The 19559-nt window shown below is 36.4% G+C and overlaps 1 protein-coding gene across 7 annotated transcripts in view; it reads right to left on the reverse strand.

The window, feature by feature from the left end:
* OTUD7A (OTU deubiquitinase 7A) overlaps nucleotides 1-19559 on the reverse strand; it is a 221468-nt gene that overhangs the window by 79961 nt on the left and 121948 nt on the right. For 5 of the 7 annotated variants that reach the window (XM_026113458.2, XM_026113457.2, XM_026113459.2 and 2 more), the window contains one exon: nucleotides 11734-11870. The exons of 1 other annotated variant lie outside the window; for it this stretch is intronic. The gene's annotated coding sequence lies outside the window, so the exon portion shown is untranslated. Of the gene's footprint in view, nucleotides 1-11733; nucleotides 11871-17375; nucleotides 17429-19559 lie in introns of those variants that run through there. One more of the 7 variants, XM_026113461.2, reaches the window with a different exon arrangement.

The raw sequence follows: 19559 nt of genomic DNA on the forward strand, positions 1-19559 counted from the left end.
CACATACACAGGTGGTCTTTATTCCAAGGGTCTTGGTGTATAAAGTTACAATACTCTTCCCCTAGGAAGTGTTTCTTCACCCTGAAGGATTACCGTTTTCCTTTCAAAAGTGTCACACATGATGCACAATAAACAGTACTTTGTACCAAATGTACATGGAAACCACTTGATCCTCCAAACAAAATGATAACCCTGGAATTTATTCACTTTAAAGACAAATTTGCTGCCTAAATGATTCCATATTTAGGCAATGAGAAAACAAAACAAAAAAATTAATGGTTTAGATGTAACAATCTATAATTACAGTACAACAAAAAATGAATGAGGATAATTTGATGTATACTAAGAAGAAGCTTTTAAAAGGAATTTAAAGGGATAATGAATTTTTCTAAATGTTGAAATGAGTTAATAGGACTTAAAATTTATACCAGTTAAAATCTCATTTGTATTTGGTCTTTCTTCTCCTTTAACTATCCCTCGAAACTGAGCAATACTAAGAACTAAACAGCCTTCATCTGAATTGAACTTTGACTTCTGTATAATTAAAGACTTTCATCCAGTTAAACAATATGAAAATCTTTTTCTCCTAAAAGGTGGAAAGAGTTTCATAGTGCTAACTAATGAAAAAAAAAAAAAAAACAACAAACAAAAAAAACCCCAAGAAGTATGGCACAATGAATCCCATTGCCTCAGGTTTATATATAAATAGCAGACAAAAACAGACATGAGGAAGAGGGAAGGAAAGCAGAACAAGGAGGGACAAACTTTCAGCAAGACACAGTGATTGAACTGCAGTTAAGATGCTCTTGGACTTTTATAATTTGCAAAGAAAGGAAAAGACAACCACCATCAATAATATACCTGATCTCAATACTCAGAAAAGCTAGAGGAGAGACACTCACTGACTGCAATAAGCCTGTTTTCCTTTCTTTTCCCCCTCCCATGTAGAAAGGCTAAATGCCTATTAACATTATTGATTCTTCTCAGCTGGTTAAGTAACATGCGGAGGAGGTGCAGACTGCTATCCTTACAGGGACACTACTGCTCTTGTGCTGAATTTACATGCTGCTTTGATTTTTGGTCAGAAACACAGAAAGACCCTATTTGTGCACAGCTCCAGACTTTGAAAGTAATTTTTCCTGACATGCCATGTTCAATGGAGAATGACACAATTCTACCACATTGACAAGATCATTACACTGAAACAGTGCACCAAATAAAACCGTTTTTGTTAGCAAAGCATCTAAATTCTTTGAACTCAGGCTGTACAATTTTTCATTCTTTTTTGCAAGTAAAACACATTTACATATTAAAAAAATTAAAGTCTCTGTGAAACTGTAAGTTAGGGACTTTCTATTTGGTTATTACAACATTTCTAAAGCTGCTGCACTCTTAATTAGATAACACCTTGCCAAATGTTCATATGCAAAATAAAAATTATTACAGAAAAAAGTCATGATCAAACCATTAGAGAAGATTTGGCTAGAAAGCAAATGCAGCACTACAGGAACTGATAGTTACCACAGGCAGTGAGTTTTTCAGATTGCCTGCTTGGAATAGCATCTATATGTGACAGCAGCTAATTGTTCAGAGCATTTGTTGGCCAGGTACAAGGTGATTAATTATTAAGATGCAGGACCAGGCTGAAAAGTGGAAAGGAAATACTGTGTCATGAGTAGTTGAAACGAATGACTTGGAATCTGTAATGTTTCTGCAGTGATCACAACACAATCTTTTAAGTGATCAATATAATAGTTTGCTTACAGGAACACTGCCTCATACCAAACATTGAACTTCTCCCCAGCCTTTATTTTATTCCCCTCCCTAGCCTTCTCCCTAACTTCCTTTTAACTCGCCTCAACTGACTTCAAGTCAGTATACTTCTACTCAGGATAGCACTTTAATCATGCTTAATATCTGAGTTAGGATGCTGAGAACTAAAGTCCAGCATATGTTTCAGTGCCTAAATAGCTGAGGACTTCTTTTTCTCTTTTTCTCTCTCTCTCGCTCGCACACACGCTCTCTCTCTCCCTCTCTACATATTCTCTACAGAAACAGTTACATACATACATACACACACACACATAAATGTGCTTCTGTTTTGCAGTACTCAAAATGGAACAAAAAGGTAAAGACAAAAGACAGACGTTGGCAAAACCTCATCTGGAATACTGGGAGCAAGTCTGATGACTCATGTTTTGGAGAGATCATCTCCAACTGAAATAGGCGAAATGAAAGACTAGAGATCATCAGAAGTTAAAAGTTTTATCTTAAGACAATTGACAAAAAGAGCCTGGCTTGCAGAGCCTATAAAAACAAGTTGGAGAACTAGATAAGGCTGCTCTTCATAAACACACCAAAGCACAAGCAAACTTAGCCTGGAAATAAAGAGAGGGCCCCCAGTGACAGAAGTACTGTCCCCAGTCTTCCGGTAGGAGTTGGGAGGAAAATAAGGAATTATTTCTAAAAACTGAGCTAGGTGACTGCATATAAAGTACAATATAAAATTCTGCAGCAGTAGGAAACCAGATTCACCAGCTGGGCAGTCTTCTTGCAGTTCTGCAGCCTATTTTTTTTAACATTGCTAAATACGCTGAGCTTCCAGGAAACACTTTCAGGGGTTATTCACTGCACAATGGAATAAGATGGTCCTCAGTGCAACATTAAGACACAATTTCCAGATGATAATGGTCTATACTGAACCTTTTCCCTTTCTCTGTATAATTTCCACTTGGAAAAATATGTAAGAAAGTGCAAACATGTAGGAATTTGTTTACTTCTGTAATACATAGGCTATATGCATATGGAAGGGGTGTGGATACAGATATAAAGAAAAATATTAGAAGTTTAACAGTGTGATCCTCCCTAAAAACTGTTTTTTAAAATAATTCACATCTGTGAAAAACAGATATTAAATTCACAGGGGCATTTTGTAACCACTTTTCAAAGGTGACAGTGATTACACATGAAGAACTGGCATAAAAACAAAGTGTCTTCTAGGAGAAAAAAAATTTCTGCTCCCTAGTGTCTGCTGGCTTTATAATACGTAAATGCATAGCATATATTTAAATATAGACTCTATAGTAAATGTTTATCTTTGTGTGTAAATATAGGTAATAGTTTATCAATAAAAAGATATGTGATTGCCTAAACAACATACTAAACTTAGCTGAAGGTTTTCTTCACAGAAAAATAATCTGAAAGTCCTCTATACAATTTGTCCCCGCCCCCCCCCCCCTTTTTTTAAAAAGAATTGTACTCCTCTGGTAATACATTTAAGCACTAACTATATGAACTCATAAATCTTTGTTAAGATGATGGTAATTATACATCTGATAAGATACATAAAAACACTAGTACATGACTTGAGCTAAAAATGTAACAACATCTAGTTTTTTGGCACAAAGCAAGCATGACAAATTTATATAAATTGAAGTGTTAACAGCTGGCATAAAGATAGCATTATTCTCTACATCTACAATCTTCTACCTTTCAAAGGCACTTAATAGCAACTCAACATTACTTTCTAGAACATATGCCTTGTTTCGTTCCTTGTCAGGAGATTGCTCTTAATTTTGGGCAAAATTAAGGAAAAGGAAAAATGAATACTTTTCACTTGGATAAGGGTAACCATTAAAAGGTTAAGACTCCAAATTCTAATGGAAATATTGGTTCAAAACACCAATCACTACAGAAAAATAACAGAATTCCCCACAGGGCTTGTGACCAACGAACAAAGGCCTACAAAGGAAGGCAGCTCAGAGGGGACCGGCATGCGCAATGTGCCCACAAACCTTAAGGTCAGGAGTGACTGACCACAGCTATTGCAAAGAAAGCTGAATTTATCTCAAACAAAGGGGACCAAATGGAGGCCTTTATTTTACATAAACGGCTGGATCAGTTGAGTGGATCAGCTGGTTGTATAAATGTTTTTCCCCTGAGTTAATCCAGAGTGTGAATGTCTCCCTGAGTTAGTCAGACCAGCGTGGGGGGAGTATATACGAGGCTCGGCCCAACATGAGTATAAAAACTGAACCACCAACAGAAAGAACTTCGAAGACAGCAACAGGGCAGGGTTGAGCTGGTTTCAACCCATATATTCCTTCCAGGCGACTGTGGTCACCCAATGTTGTGATCGTGAGCATACAGAGACCGGTAATGGGAATCACATCTATATTGTAACTGAATTATATATTGCAATTGCTATGTTCTGCTAAGTGTAACTTAAACTTGTATCATGACTTCCATAAATTGTTGTGTCACTACTAAATCAAAATCCCATGCAACATCAAATATCTTCAAATGAGTAAATCTGATATTAAACATTACACCCTCCACATGTGGAATATCTAAAAGAACCTGGTTCAAGAGTATTGGACTCTGACAGAGCTAAGCAAAGTATGTGCAATGAGAAGAATTCATCGATGTTTCATAAAATTGTAACAATATGATGTAAGCTAAAAGTCTGTATTGATGCACATTCATCTAAACCACTTCTATGCAGATTATTGTAGTACTAGTTCAAGAAAGCACAGAACCATGTGCTTAGCTTTAAGCACATGCTGAAATCCTATCAAAATCAGAGGTAAACAAACTCTATGCTGCCTTCATGCTGCCAGGCAGTGTTGATGGACCAATTGCTACTGATTCGAATCAGTTACATTAACATTAATCTGAGAGTTTTACAGCTCCTAAGTATTCTATCAGAGGGTTGAAGGTTTTATATTTTGTTCTTATTTCCCTCTAATAAAGAAATTCTACCCATTCTGCCACAGCCTGCACCACTGCCTGTCAGTCCAAACCTCTGTTTGGAAACTGCAGCTGGTGCCCAACTCAACTGCTCCTTGCAGCTGGTTTACTTGCAATGGACAAACTTTAACAGCAACTTTCTAAAGAGAGTTGTGTCCATTTAACTGGAAGGTGCAATAGAGCCTGTGACATTGTTCTCTATTTCCTTTGGTTTTTGATATCTAGCACCCTCCTTGGTCTTGGATCTTCTTCCATGATTCTTATTCCTAAAAAAATCAAAAGTTCTCTTACCTGACAGTGGCATCTGGAGTCAGCAGAAGTATTCTGCTGACAGACCACAGAATGGTCTTTTGAGAAACCAGAGGCAGAGTATTTTTTCCACTAACTGTAAGATTTATTCACTGGTCTGAAAAAGTTCAGGCCTCTCAGACCCACAAGGAATAGCCTAAATCAAGACCTTTTTTCTCTTATACTCTGCTCAAAGAATGACAGTTGCAGCTAAGAAGGGTATTTTATTTCCGTAAGGTGGCAGAAAGCAAGCCTATTAGTAATATCAAAGCTCTTGTTCTTCTGAGCTGTGATTAAACAGTGAGTTGGACTTTATGCAAGTGAAAATAATTAATCAATCCAGAGAGTTAAAATTAGCACCTCAAGACACTGAACAGGCATGTTCCGGCACACTGTCTGTCTTCTTATTTATCTTTATTTTGCAGTAGGATCATATCCTGCTGGTAACATCTAGCATATTTCTGTTTCAATTGTTGATATGGATAACCAGAGTTGTTCTTGTCTTCTTTTGAAACATTAGAACAGAATTTGGCTTGAAAAACTTTCAAAATGATGTGCACATGATGTACACACTCCTGGCCTTCCATGTTTCACTTGCAACTGCTAATTCCCACCAGCCAGAAAATGCCTTTTGGGATCATCCACCGGCTAAATGAGATCCAGAATTATTGAAGTCAACACTGTCTTAACACTCTGAAGTTATCTGTTGTGGATATCTTTAAACTTCTTAAACTATCTATCATGTTTCAGCATGACTGACTATTCTTCCTGCTACATCATCAAGATGGTCTTCTATCACTGACAATACAGGTTTGATTTTACATATCTATCTACATGTTAATGCTGGTATCTGTCCCTGCGTGTATATTTAGTTCTTAGCATCTCAGAGTGAATCTCTGCTTGCATAGAATTATACTTTAAATTTTCAGCCATCAAAAAGGAAGTAATTCTAGTCAGGACACTTTTTTCATGAGTTAAATAGAAGCTACCTGAAACATCTCTTTATTGAAATGTTCATTCTAATTTACATGAAACCCTCCAAACATTTATAAAAGTGTTAATTATTCTGAATTAGTTTCACATTTGACAATTGCTTCACTGTTCTTTGCCCGTTTCTTTAATCCTGAAGGCTATTTAAGAGCTCTGGTTGTTTAAAAAGCAATGGATGAAAACCTCTGTATGATGACCCTTTATAACTCGCAATCTGTATCCCTTACCTCTTCTCTTCTTGATATATTTACACACTTATAATTCAGTTACTTCTAATGTTTGCAGAAAGAATACCTTATTTTTCTTGGTCACTTGAATTTAAGTGGGCCAGCAACTGATAACTAAACTTAATAACAGAGATTTGCTGTTATCTGGGATTTCAAAAGGTTTTTTTGTTCATCAACAAGCATTCAGCATTCAGGCTGTCACAAGCCACGTGTCATTTGCAGATGAGTAGGTTACCCAACCAATACACTACTAGAGTAATTACACTACACCAATAATTTTTATTTACGTATTATTTCTATAAATCATATGCTTGGAGATATGGATATCCTATGGAGATATAGGATACGGAAATCATATCCTATAGCAATTACATTAAGTCAAAACGGAAACATGCTAATTCTGATTTCTCAAAGGGAAAATTTCAACAATAACCACCTTTACTGGAAAAAAATACACAATTTTTATTGAAATGCATATATAATTTTGCATAAGATGTTTGATTTTCTTTCTTTCTTTTTTTTTTAATAGTAGTATGAATATGTAGAAGAAAAGATACCCACCCTGGACTCCCCCCTCCTTTTTTTTAAACAGACTAAAAAGTAACTAGGAGGAAGAACCTGAGTTTAAAGAAATTCTCAAGCAGAAGCTACATAACGTGAAGCCTTATAAAATTCAGCCTGACTGATGACAGCTGCATACAACATAGCGCAACTCCCAAATCTGAAAGGGGAAATTATATGAAATAACTCGACAGAATCTCTAGCCATAGGAAGAAAAGTATACAGGTCTGTAATTCAGTTATTTTTGCAGTTATGAACATCCAGTAATTGGAAGGAGGAAAACAAACATGGGGATTTGGACAGAAGTTATGTCAAAGGGGCACAGGGGGTGGAAGAACATACAGTCTAATAAAATATGTAGAAGAATATGTAGAAAAACAGTACAGTCTAATAAAATATGTAGAAATTAATTCAGGCACGTGAAGGTAGGTAGTGCTATTTTAGATGTCACATAGTATCTTCTGGGCCCCCAGCTACTGCTCCAAAAGCGTATGGGTCTGTGTCACATTTGCCAGGCCAGATACTACAGAGCTTCTAAAGATGGCACTACACATCTACACTTAGGTACCTGAATCACCTATTTCTACCTATAATAGTTATCGGCTACACATTTAAGTATCTGAATCACACCTTAAATGCTGGAAGATCAAGTCCCTGGGAATTTTTCTATGTTCACCTTCATTTGCCAAGACTGCACAAGACCGTAAATACAAACAACTGGACAATTCCAACACCAAGTTTATCCAGCAAATTTTTAAGTTTTCAAGAACTGCTTTTCCTAAGCATGATGACTTTAGTTAGAAAGACACACTGTGTCTTGTTAAACACAAATATTCAAACAGAAGCTCGCTCCGCTTCCTAACAAAAGTAGCTCTCAGACTGACAAGTGATAAACAATACAACTGTAGAAAGAACTATTCCACACCGTTCCTCTGCTCAGGACATCCTTGCTACTTCTGCAGTAATTTTATCATTCCTTGACATGCCAACCCTTCAATTTCTACAAAACTCTCTTCTTTTCCCCTAACTCCCATTTAATAATGCAGCCCACCATAAATTCAAATTTGATAGAGACTCTCATACCACTGGACACAGGGTAGCTTCTTCACACAGTGCATAAAAGCTGCTTAAGCCAACACTGAGCCACCCAGAACACATCTCTCAGACTACATCGGTCTTGATAATTAAAGTTAAGAGTAGATATTTACACTCAAACTCCAATAATACAGAATTTTAAGGGACAATTAAGAGAGATTATGTCTTTTAAGTATTTTAGTATTACATTTTGTATTCATCCCATTCAAATTAATTAGAGATGACTATGCCAGCCTCACACCCGTTCTGTTTTAAACAGACTTTTATCTTCAAATAGTCTCCAGTTTTAGCTGCCAAGAAAGCACAGACAAAAGGCAGTTTTTAACATAATATTCACAAGAACATCTCTCATAGAAGTCCATCTATATTAGACAATTTTATTACATTTGTAACACTGATTCTTACTCAAGAATGATTATATTCTTGGAGAGAAAAAAATGTCATAGATAAAAGACAAGTTCATGGAAATGGGGGTTCAGAGCTGAAATAAATCAACAAACCAGAAAAGTGGGTCTAAAGTTGGCAATCTGTTTTCTATGACTAGGTCCACGCTGTACACGTAACTCCAATGAAAGAAACAAGTGTTATTCAGGGAACACATCTGTACAAACTCAACTGGTTAAGCTATCATACATTTCACCAAAATGTTCCTCCAGGCCTCTGCACCCATCAAGGAAAACCAGCTCCTCTTCAGCGGAGAGGGTAAAGGAAAATTCATACATATACATATATGTGTGTGTGTGTGTGGGCACACATACATGTATAAAAAAATTACTAGAATTACATAATATATTATATAAACTATTAAATTATTTATATATTCTTATCATATGCTCTTTTAAGTAAACTCTAACAAACATGTTTAATCTGGCTCCCTTCAAATTAGCTGCCCCTTACCGGGTTCTGCCAGAAGAATGCCAAATCACTCCATTAAGAGGCATTATTATTAAGCGTTACATAATTGCATTATAGAGGGGACACGTGATCACAACTTACATACAATAACAATGACGCAGTTCTACAAAATCTGCAAAAATGCTTCAAAAGTTGCTAGACGAGCAAGGTCTTGAAAGCAGATGTGGTTACAGTGATAGGTTAAAAGGCATGGGTTGAAGCAGCCAAAATGGTAACAACTCTCTGAACAAAAAGTAACATGCACCAGACTTGATGGCAAAGTGGGTTATTTGTATATGAATCTTAAAACGTTGACTCTTAAAATATGAGAAAACCACAAGACAGCATTTAGTGACTGGGACATTTATGGGCCATCTTCCTTAGGAAGATTCTCCCAGTGTAAAGTATCAGTGTCATAGGAACAAAATGGGAAGAACAAGAAAGAAGAAAAGAACTCCAGCCAGGTATTGCTACTAAGCTAACAACTGTCTACAGAATGGCACTCAGGAAAATTAACCCAAATTAATTTAACTGGATTTGTCCAAGTATTTTAGTTTCTTTGCAGACACCTTCATTTGGGAATAAAATGTGGCCTTAATTTGGTTTAGCTCATTTTGCTTTCAAAGTGCATTAAACTAAATTCACTGGAGGCCACTTTAATTATGAATGGGAGAGTGCACACAGGGACCTGGCAGGATTTAAGCCGTCCTCTTTAAATTCCTACATTTAGTTAAGTTACGTTAATTTTCCTCAGTATCCTGTGTAGAGAAACCCTGAACTGACACATTAGCCACAGAAGTGAAAAAAATAGAGAACGAGTAAAGCTATGCTGAAGAATCTTCAGCCAACCCATTAAACCACCCTGGGAACCAGCAAAGAAGTGCTGTTATCCAAAAGAGGAGGAGGACTGTGTTCAATTATTTTAAATTCAGTTTTAGGAAGAGTATCACCCAAGTTCAGAGATCAGCTGGGGAGTGCACAGCTACATTTCAGTTTTCTGAAACACTGTTTATTTAAAACTCTTATTATTTTCTCACTTATTTGAATTGTTTGAAGCTAAAACCATTGATAAAGGACTCTGATGAATCATCTTTTGACAGTAGGTTTATTTGAGAATTAGAGGTTATAACCTCATATTAGTGGCTAATGACTAAGATAAAATAAAGTAGGAAAAAAAAGACTGAAAAGATCATGCTGTATTTAAGAGCTATAGCACACTCCCAATGAAAAAACATGGAAAGTTGAAGACACCAAATACCTTAGAATACCTGAATCTCCTGAAGATGTTCAGAAACACCTGCAAACAGTGATATCAAAGGCTCTGAGAGGTTCTCTTTTTATACTCCGCCACTGATGACAGCCTAGGAAAAGGCACAGCAGCAGCGCTGTGCCGGATGCACATGCAGGGGGGTGAATTCAGCTATTCAGACGGTGCTTCTGCACCACTGTTCTGCGGGAACGCTTTCACAACTGTCTTTTCATGGAGCTTCAGAGAGATTTTGTAACACTGATTCTTACTCAAGAATGATTATATTCTCAGAGGGGGAAAAAACTGTCATAGATAAATGACAAGTCCATGGAAATAGGGGGCCAGAGCTGAAATAAATCAACAAACAGGAGACAGCCTTTCCAGGTAGGGATCATCTACATCCTTCAGTCAGTATTTTTTCAGGATAAAACAAGATCATTGATATCATGTTTTTGCTTTCATATTGGACAGCGGATAAGGAGCCTGACCATAAGACAGCCTTTCTCTTATTTTATTCACAGGACTTCTCATAGTGTGCTAATTGTATTCTGGCAGAAAGCAGCAGTGCAAGAAATAAATGTAAAGCCGCTGATGAAAATGGAATTTCCCCAAAACAGAAGAGCCTCCATTTTAAATCAAAATCAAGTATCAAATATGCTTTTACTTGGGGGAGTGATAAGGAATTAGGCAGTGTATTATTGTACTGTACTGGAAATACAATAATTAGGGTTTCAAATGTTAATCTGAGGCTTAGTATTAAATGCACAACTTCATTAAGTAACACTTACACGTATCTTTTACATTGGAAAATATCCCTATGGAACAGAATATAAGCAATATGAACATGCTAGCTTTTTTCCTCATTGAGAAATGTTTCCTAATTTTTTCCCTCATCTCCCTCATTTACAAGTTTTTCCAGATGCTGCAAGAAAAAAAATTGCTTGCAAATATTGAACATATTCCTCCAAATATGTCATCCTTCTTCCAGATAAAGAAGGTATTCTGGCCAAAACTCTAATCTTGCACAGTTTTCTCTCACATACACATACTGCATACTTTGCAAATATGCATGCATACAATTTACTTCAGTATGCAAAAAGCAAGACGTCAGAAAAACCATTACTGGATATATAACATGCAGTTTCATTAATTTAAGTTTGTATTGCATTAAAAATGTAACACTTAGGCCGATGGGCACTAGGAAGCGGATGTAACTCAGCAATCAAAACAACAAAAAACGGCTTAACCACTTGCTGTTTCTTGTATTTTGAGTTATTTAGCACCCTACTTCTAACATTGCCAATTCTAAAATTAATTGTCATAGCAACAGGAGTCTAAGTCTTCATTTACAATGCAGATAATCTTTTAGATCATGTTTCTCAGGCATAACCCCTGATCTTCTGATTTTCAATTTATTGAAGTAAACTTTTAACAGGAGAGAAGAACAGCACACAGACAGGTATGACGCATTGGCATGCAGTGGTCAGGAAGCAGCTCAACCTCAACCTCTGCTTTACAGCAAGCTATTTCCCCCAGTGCTTTCATTTAAGAACAAACAGCTGCTGCTGAAAAGCCAGACTGCTAAGATTAGTTCTCTTGTTCAGGCTGCTTACTCCTGAGCCATAAATAGCTGTACGGCTGATTAAAGCTACCTTTAAGCAAGTTTTTCATTCGACTTACTTTCAACAGACTTTAAATAAGATTTCCTTGAGGCATGTGTCATATGGGCATTATACCGCTGGTTTTTGGTGAGGAAAATAATCCATTTTTTCCACAGTAGAAGGTATGAATAAGCAAAATTGTGTCCCCTGAGAAATCTGGAAAAGAAGAAGACAGGCTATTAATTGTACTTATTCTGCATTATTTGAATAATAATAATGATAATTGCTAAAAAAAAGCTTCACCCTTGTCCTTAGCAGCCTACTGAACACAATACTCTTGATGCAGTTAAATTACTGCATGCAATAACTTGCATTAAAAAGATTACTTGAGCACAACCCAGACAATTAAGAAAAAAAAAAAAAAGAATTCTGAATGAAAAAACACCTTCCCATCCTAGATGAAAATGGTAATTCACAATTAAAAATTCCTCAGTTTTCTTTCTAAAGGTTCATCAAACAAAACTTTGTAAGTTTCTCTTTTCATAAGCTATCAAGATCTAAGGCAATAAACGAGTAAAGAGTTATCCAGGAGAAGACTTATGTCAACTAGTATAGCTATTTTCTGCATGGAAAAAAGGGACAATCACTTGAAGAAACAAAAAAGGAACACTACTTTATTACAAGGGCTATTTTTTAAACAAATAGAAATAGATTATATGCAAAGGTAAATGCTATTTCTTAAGTATAATTACTATTGCTTGCAAGTACATAATCCAATTACTATAAGCTTTATCTTATTATTTTAAAAGGCATTTAAGATCAGTTTTATGGTCTCTATTTTTTTAATTCATTCACAAAACATACCCTTGCAACTGAGCCCAGCCTCATCACAATCACTATTTAGCAGATACCTGCCGAAGCCTTTTCATCATGGAAAATATTCTTTCCAATGATGCTTTTAAAACAGGAATAGATTGAATAAATCCCGCAATTTTTAAGAAACCGTGAGAACTAGAGAATGTAAAAACAGAACATTATTTCCTTGTCTAATACATACACAAATAACGGAATCTCAATTGATAATACTGCTTATGCAAAAAAATCCAAACTGTCTGTGCGACAACTCAACTTGATGTAATAATTACCAAGTGTTTGTGAGCTAATACGTGCCATGATATATTTTCAGGTAAGAGTCATGATGCATCTCACCAAAGTTATCCTCAATTCTTTGTTGAAATTTATTCATGAATGTACATCACAGACATCCTCACGCACGAGTTTAGATTATCTTAAACTTAAGACTGACATCTAAAAAACCCCCATACATTGCAAAGGAAATATAAGCAGCAGTCAGAAACTGCAAGCATCTACGATCCTCATCTTCATCACCCTTAGAGAACTTCAGGAATCCAAGCTGGAAAATCCTCATCCACTTACAGAAGTAACTTTTAATAACAAACACTTTCAAGGATACTTTCAACTGCAAAGATAACCATCTAATGTGAACACGCCTTAACAACATTTCCATGTACATAATGTTGACAAAATGATATATCTACACTATGGAACTCTTATTAGATATGGAGAAATAACTGAAAACTCTGTTACACAACTTTCAAAATCAAATGATTTCTTTTTACAATCATTATCAATAGCTTTTATCACTGCCCTGAAAATAATCAAGCAGTCAGGGGATATTCCTTTTTCAACTACGTATTAACAAACAACTATTGAAACATTCTTATATTTCTTCTGTTCAATGTATCACCAGGACAGAAATAAATAAATAAATAAATCCTTTCTATCCATTCTCTACTTACTTCTTCAGCTGAAAGAGCAACTACATGCTGGCAATACATATATTTTTAGCAAATTAAAATGTAGCACTTAAAATATGCACAGATGTCAAAAGCTATTCCCCATTTAGTTTGCTGTCAAAAATAAGTGATCTAAGTGATCACTATGGACACTATGACTGGTAGGACACCAGGAAATGCATGTAATATAGCCCAGCCTTTTTAGGCATTTCTCTCCCCTCTTCCCCAATGTAACTTTAAGGATTCTGTTCTGAGCAACTCTGATAAAACTAGTACAATAAAAGTAATTCTATCTGTTTCACCAAATGCTATCTTTTAATATGATAGTTCACTGTAAAAAAACTTACTCATAAACTACAGTGCGACTTACAGCAGCTACTGCTATCCCTGTAAATCATTTCTCCAGTCTTTCTGGGAAATGCAATTCTTCTTTACAAAAGGCAGTTAACCTGACTAGCGTATGGGAGATTATAGTGCTAACCTGTGTAGGAATCGAACACAAAGGCTAACTGTAGGCCACTGAAAAGTTAATTTTGTTATTTTGAATGGCCCCTCTGAAGTAGCCTCTTCCCTTCTCTTTCTTAACCAACTACTGAGTAAACATAGGCTAAGCTGAGCTTTTGTGAATACCCACTTCAAGATCTATTTTAGATACTGCTTACTCCATCCACTGTGTTTCCCTGTATAGTGGGCCAATAAACTGAAGAATGGTCCCCATATGACCAGAATTTGGTCCGCGATAAATACATAAAACAAAATTATTGTTAACTATCAAAGGGTTCAAGGCATAGAGTTGCAATTTCTTTGGAATTCTGGGGACAAATTTTGAGCTTCTCCTTTTACATTTGCCTGGTGCCTGCAATAAGTTGTGTATTAAGTTAGCTAAGAAAACATGGATGTTAAAGATGTTAGATAAATATTTGAAATCAAATACACAGAACTTGATCTTAAACAGGTCTTTGGGGAAAAAGAAAGTTGTCAGCAAAATCAACTGAGGCCAAGTCACTGAGAATTTCTTCAGTAGAAATGAATATTCACAATACTTTTCTAAGTTTTTCCCTATTTTTGCCTGATACTTCAAAGTAACTACAGCCTAGGACCTGAAGAAGGTTTCGCCTGGTTTTTAGGAGTACCTTAATTCTGGGACTCTCACCTAATGCTTGTCCCAAACTCAAAAGGGACCCCATTTTCTCTTTCTGTTTCTGACACTGGACTGAACACTCTTTCTGCAATCTCCTCAGTAGCTTAGGACCAACAGCACAGTGTTGAAACCCCTCTCTGTGAATCATCTGTTGAACCTAGATGAACATTTCTCTGCAAAGTCTCAAACATTACTTTTGTTTCAGGCATGCAATTCAGAGCAGTTTTAAGACAACACAAAAGCATTATTTTTATAACAACAGCTTTCTGTTTAGTTTCTGATAAGACTGGGCTTCTTCAGTGCAACTTCTACATTCAGAACAAGGTTCACCAACAGTTACATTGCTTACTGGTTCTTTGCAAAGATTTAATTTAGCTTTCCTTCACTCAAGCAACATATGAATGAATAAGGGACTTCTCTAATAATAAGGAAGTAGCAATATTTCAGGAGTGTGAACTGATAACAAGATCATCTGAAGGAAAAACTTTTTGTACTGAAGTTGGCCACCATCAGTATTTAGATCCTCTTAAAGAGGAATGACAAGCATGAAACTGATTATTCTGGTTGTCATGGAAAGTGTCTTAACCATGTCTTGCAGATGACTATGTTGCAAACTGTGGTAGGGGCAATGGGTATAAGATCTGAAATACAGCATCTGTCTACAGTTCACCTACAAAAGATCTACAACTTCATTTTATGTTTCATATAGATATAAACACTTTTGACAGTTATGTCCTTCCCCAGAGCAAAGCAGCACTTTGATGATCTAATTTTTCAGTGACCAGTTCTTAAACACAGTCTGCAGTGGTAGTACAAAGTTTTTCCTTTCTAACAAAAGGTACTGGACCTTCATCTCTTGAAATCTCTTTGTAATCACTGCATAAGAAACATCTTTAACTTCATGTGTTTCCTTAAGTCTCTGTAGTCTATCATCAGCTACTGATACAGAAAAAGATTCCTCCTCTAACCTAAAGTTACATTTTAAACACATAGTGTTAAATTCCGATAGCAAAAAACAAAAACAAAACACGACAAAAAGAGGAGAATTTCTTCATTACCCTGACTAGCATTTTTTCCATGTGAGAAGTGAAATACATCTTTCCCCTCCTTGGCTTGTGTTGCTAGTTTTGCTCTCAGAAAATGTGTGCAGCGGATTGAACCAACAGGGATGTAGAGGCAGAAGCTCAAATTGCATCAAAACTGTTAGCGTTATGAGCTTTGTATGAATAGTCTTATTGGTACAATTCCCCAAGCATACATTATCTTCTTGTACACAGAGATTAGAGACAGGCTCAAATGCTTAATTCTATGTCAAGTGTATAGTCCACACTTGAAGTCTTTTAAAGTGGAATCTTCAGCATATTCAGGCATTGAAGTATACAATTCCGCTGCTATTTTCAACACAGACCTCGGCGATCTGTTGCTCTGGACTTTGTTTTGTTCCTTTATCAAGGAAAACCAAATAATGGTGATTTTTGCAGGTTTCCCTTAAAAACACTGATCCCACTGATTGATTCATCCCACAGCTTGAGGGACAGATAAGAGGGGGAACTTGCACATCCCTGTAAATACCCTTAATTCAAAGGGCAGAACTGAACTTCTGATATTCACACCATGTACAAAGAACAACCTTGGAAGTCCTTAGATGTGTATAATGTAGAAAGAATACTAAGCATCTGGCTTGACCAGGCATTCACATAATGTTGCTTGAATTCAACAGTAAGCATATCTGCCTACTGTATACAACAGCTAAATAAGCTACAGCAGGAGAAGGCTCACACAGACACATTATGCAGCAAAACAAAACTGGTAGCTTCCCTGAACCCCAGGACTCCCACCCTTGTTTCTGTGAAATCTGAAGTTCTTCAGTTATTGCATTTAGTTTGGAAGGATAAATCAAGAAGGGTAGAAGGCTTAATTATGTTTCCTACTTATGCTTTAAAGTCATCTGCAGCATTTTTAGAAGAGGTAGAGATATGGAGGAAAAAATAAAGATATGAGACATTGAATCTGGAATGATTCATTTCACAACATTTTGAAAATGCATAATAAGTATAGCAACTCCTCTCTGTGTGTTTCGCTTAAACTACGTAAGTAATTGACAGCCTGTGAAGAACCCATTAGGAAAACTGAAAACCATGTGTCAGATACAAATCCGGGGGAAAGCACCCTTCCCCGTTTGAACTGTACAGAACAATCTAACACGGAGGCAGTATTAAAGGTCACTGAACAACTCAGTAGCTATGGTAGTGCCCAAGAAGTCGCAGCCTGCCATGTAGGAGATCAGAGCCCGAATCTTCTACTCTTTCACAGCTCAGGGTACCAGAAAAGCAGTGCAGTGAAGGTCATGGATCCTATCTGATACTGAGAAAGCATTGAGATACAGCTATAAACAATGATAACTGATGCTAACCTGTTTAAGTGCTCTAAGATATTCATTCTTACAGACACTGTGGCAGGATTAAAACACAGTTCCTTTAAACCTATGTCCAATTGTTGGAATCCTTGCTTATGCTAAAAATTTGCAAGTTAGTGTTAAGGTTAGGGAAAAAAATGTGACAGCAAGACCTAAGCATGATTAATCAATAAATGTCCAATGAAACCAGATTAATCTGGTGATTAATTCTAAAACTTTCTGCCAAGGTGGTGGAGACAGGAAGGTACGAGGGAGCTGTTGCCATTGCTAACTCAACAGGTGACTTTGCAGGGTGGAAAGGGAAAAAACACAGCAAACTTTGTCCAACCACTTAAGCAAACATCTACCAGCTCTGAGTTAAGTCCTGAAGAAACTGCGGAGACAGATCCTATTGCAGTTGAAAAGATGTGTTTTGACTCCTAGGGAAAGAAAAAACAGATATCTGGATGAAGTGAAGAGCAACGTCAAAGAAACACATTAGGCTGAAGGCCTCAAGTCTGATCTACATGAAGATTTATATATTTTTTATTTTTTTATATATATATATATACACACATGTACATACACACACAAACAAAAATAAATACATAAATATATATATATATGTATGTATGTTTCTTAAAGAGGAGGGGGGATTTCTTTGTGACGGATAACTGCATTCAGCTACAGCTACACTGGATAAAAAGCATCCCTGCTGGTATAAATTAGTTTGTTTGGAGGACTGGTATAATTGACAAAACCATACCAGGGCTGCCTTACAAAGCAGTACCTGCAGAAGGTGGATTTGCAATGCTGCCTCTGTCAAACTGTTTCTAGCAGAGGCAAAGTTTCAGGTCGCCTGATTCTGACTATTTCCACAGCTAAAAATGCGGTTGAGGAATGAGCCTTGCCAGAGGGAGGGAATGGAGCCCTCGGGAAGGCAGACCTCGCCAGGCGGCACCAGGCAGCGTGTCCGGGTTTGAATGCACTCTGCTCTCAAACTGACTGGAACTTGTCACACTGGTGCTCAGCAGCTGCTGCATCAGTCTGGTTCATATGAAGAGAACAAATGAGTTTTATACTGCTGTGAAACATCAGTATAGAAGTGATCAGACAAGACAAGGCATATGCTAAATATATTTTTAAAACCTTGTCAGAGACTTCTCACACTGCAGTTAGAGATAATCTGAGGGACAACAGGAAGAGGTGAAAACAACTTCCTTTACTGAAATAAGCAAAAAGCAAGCTCAATCATTTGTGCCTTTGTCCTGGCTTATTAAAGATTCTTTCATTTGTGTCAAATGACAACACAAAAAGATATCATTCATTTTTTAAAGATAAAGGCAAAATAAATATTGTACTATTAGAGTTCTCTGCAACTGTAATCTTGGAATCTGTTTTTTCTTCCGGTGGCAATTCCTCTTCAGACTTATGTTTAAACTTACTAGCAAATTACAAATTTCACTTCATTTTCAAGCGAAATGTGTAGTGACATGCTGTCTAGTGTGAAGTTATCTAGTTTTGAGAATGGCTCTTCATCAAAACTTAAAGGAAAAATAAGATGCCCTAAGCAGCCATAAAATCTCTTTCATTTAGTCAAATCAGTTCAGTAACATTCTGTAAATTTGCTCTCACTACAAATGAGTTGTAGCTACCCATAAAGTCATAAAACCTGAGAATCTCTTTCTTTTACAATATTTGCTGTAATTCAGAAAACAAAAATAAAACAAGATAATTAACAGGAAATACTGATTCAAGCTCAACAAGGAGAACTGGAAGTTGATGATTCAAGGAAGCTGTTATAATGAAATGTGCAAAAGAATTGCATGCCAAAAAAAAAAAAAAAAAAAAAAAGAAAAAGAAGAAAAGAAGAAGCAGAAGAAAAAAGCATCAGCAACTAACATTCATGTTAAAATACTGCAGCCTGATTTTTGAGAGATGTGGAACATTTCTGACCAACTTCAGGAGGAACAGTGGATATTCAGTCTCTAAAAGTAGACCATTAGTTGTAATTGCCGCTATTGTAATCATCTATTATTATATTCTATGAAAAGCAAGACACAGTTGGAGTTAAATATCAGCATGCGAAATAGGAAATTCAGAAAGCCGGAAACAAAATGGAAATTGCTATTGATTGCAGAAGACGACTGAGGATGGGGGGACAAAAAACCTCCACCACACTGAAGATAAATATCTACAGGCAACAGTTAAAGAAAATAATGATGCCTGTTTAAGGTATGTACTAAATTCATCTACGAAAATAGAGCCCGTAAACCTGAAAGAAAAACGATCTCTTCTGCAGTACAAAGTGCCCACTGTTGACTACTGGAGAGGAAAAAGGAGGGAAAAATATGAAAGAACTTGTATTCTTCTTGAGCCTTAGTCAACAAATACAATGGCAACATAACTCTGAATAACATAATTCTGTAACCTGTATTTTTTTTGTCTGCTTTATAATAAAAGAATCCTGGAAAGCATACAGATTGAAATAGATTATTCATAAAACAAAAATTCCTTTCTCATATTTAATGTATACCCCCCCCTTTTTTTTT

The sequence above is a fragment of the Dromaius novaehollandiae genome, chromosome 10 (assembly GCF_036370855.1).
Source record: "Dromaius novaehollandiae isolate bDroNov1 chromosome 10, bDroNov1.hap1, whole genome shotgun sequence".
Classification (NCBI taxonomy): Eukaryota; Metazoa; Chordata; class Aves; order Casuariiformes; family Dromaiidae; genus Dromaius; species Dromaius novaehollandiae.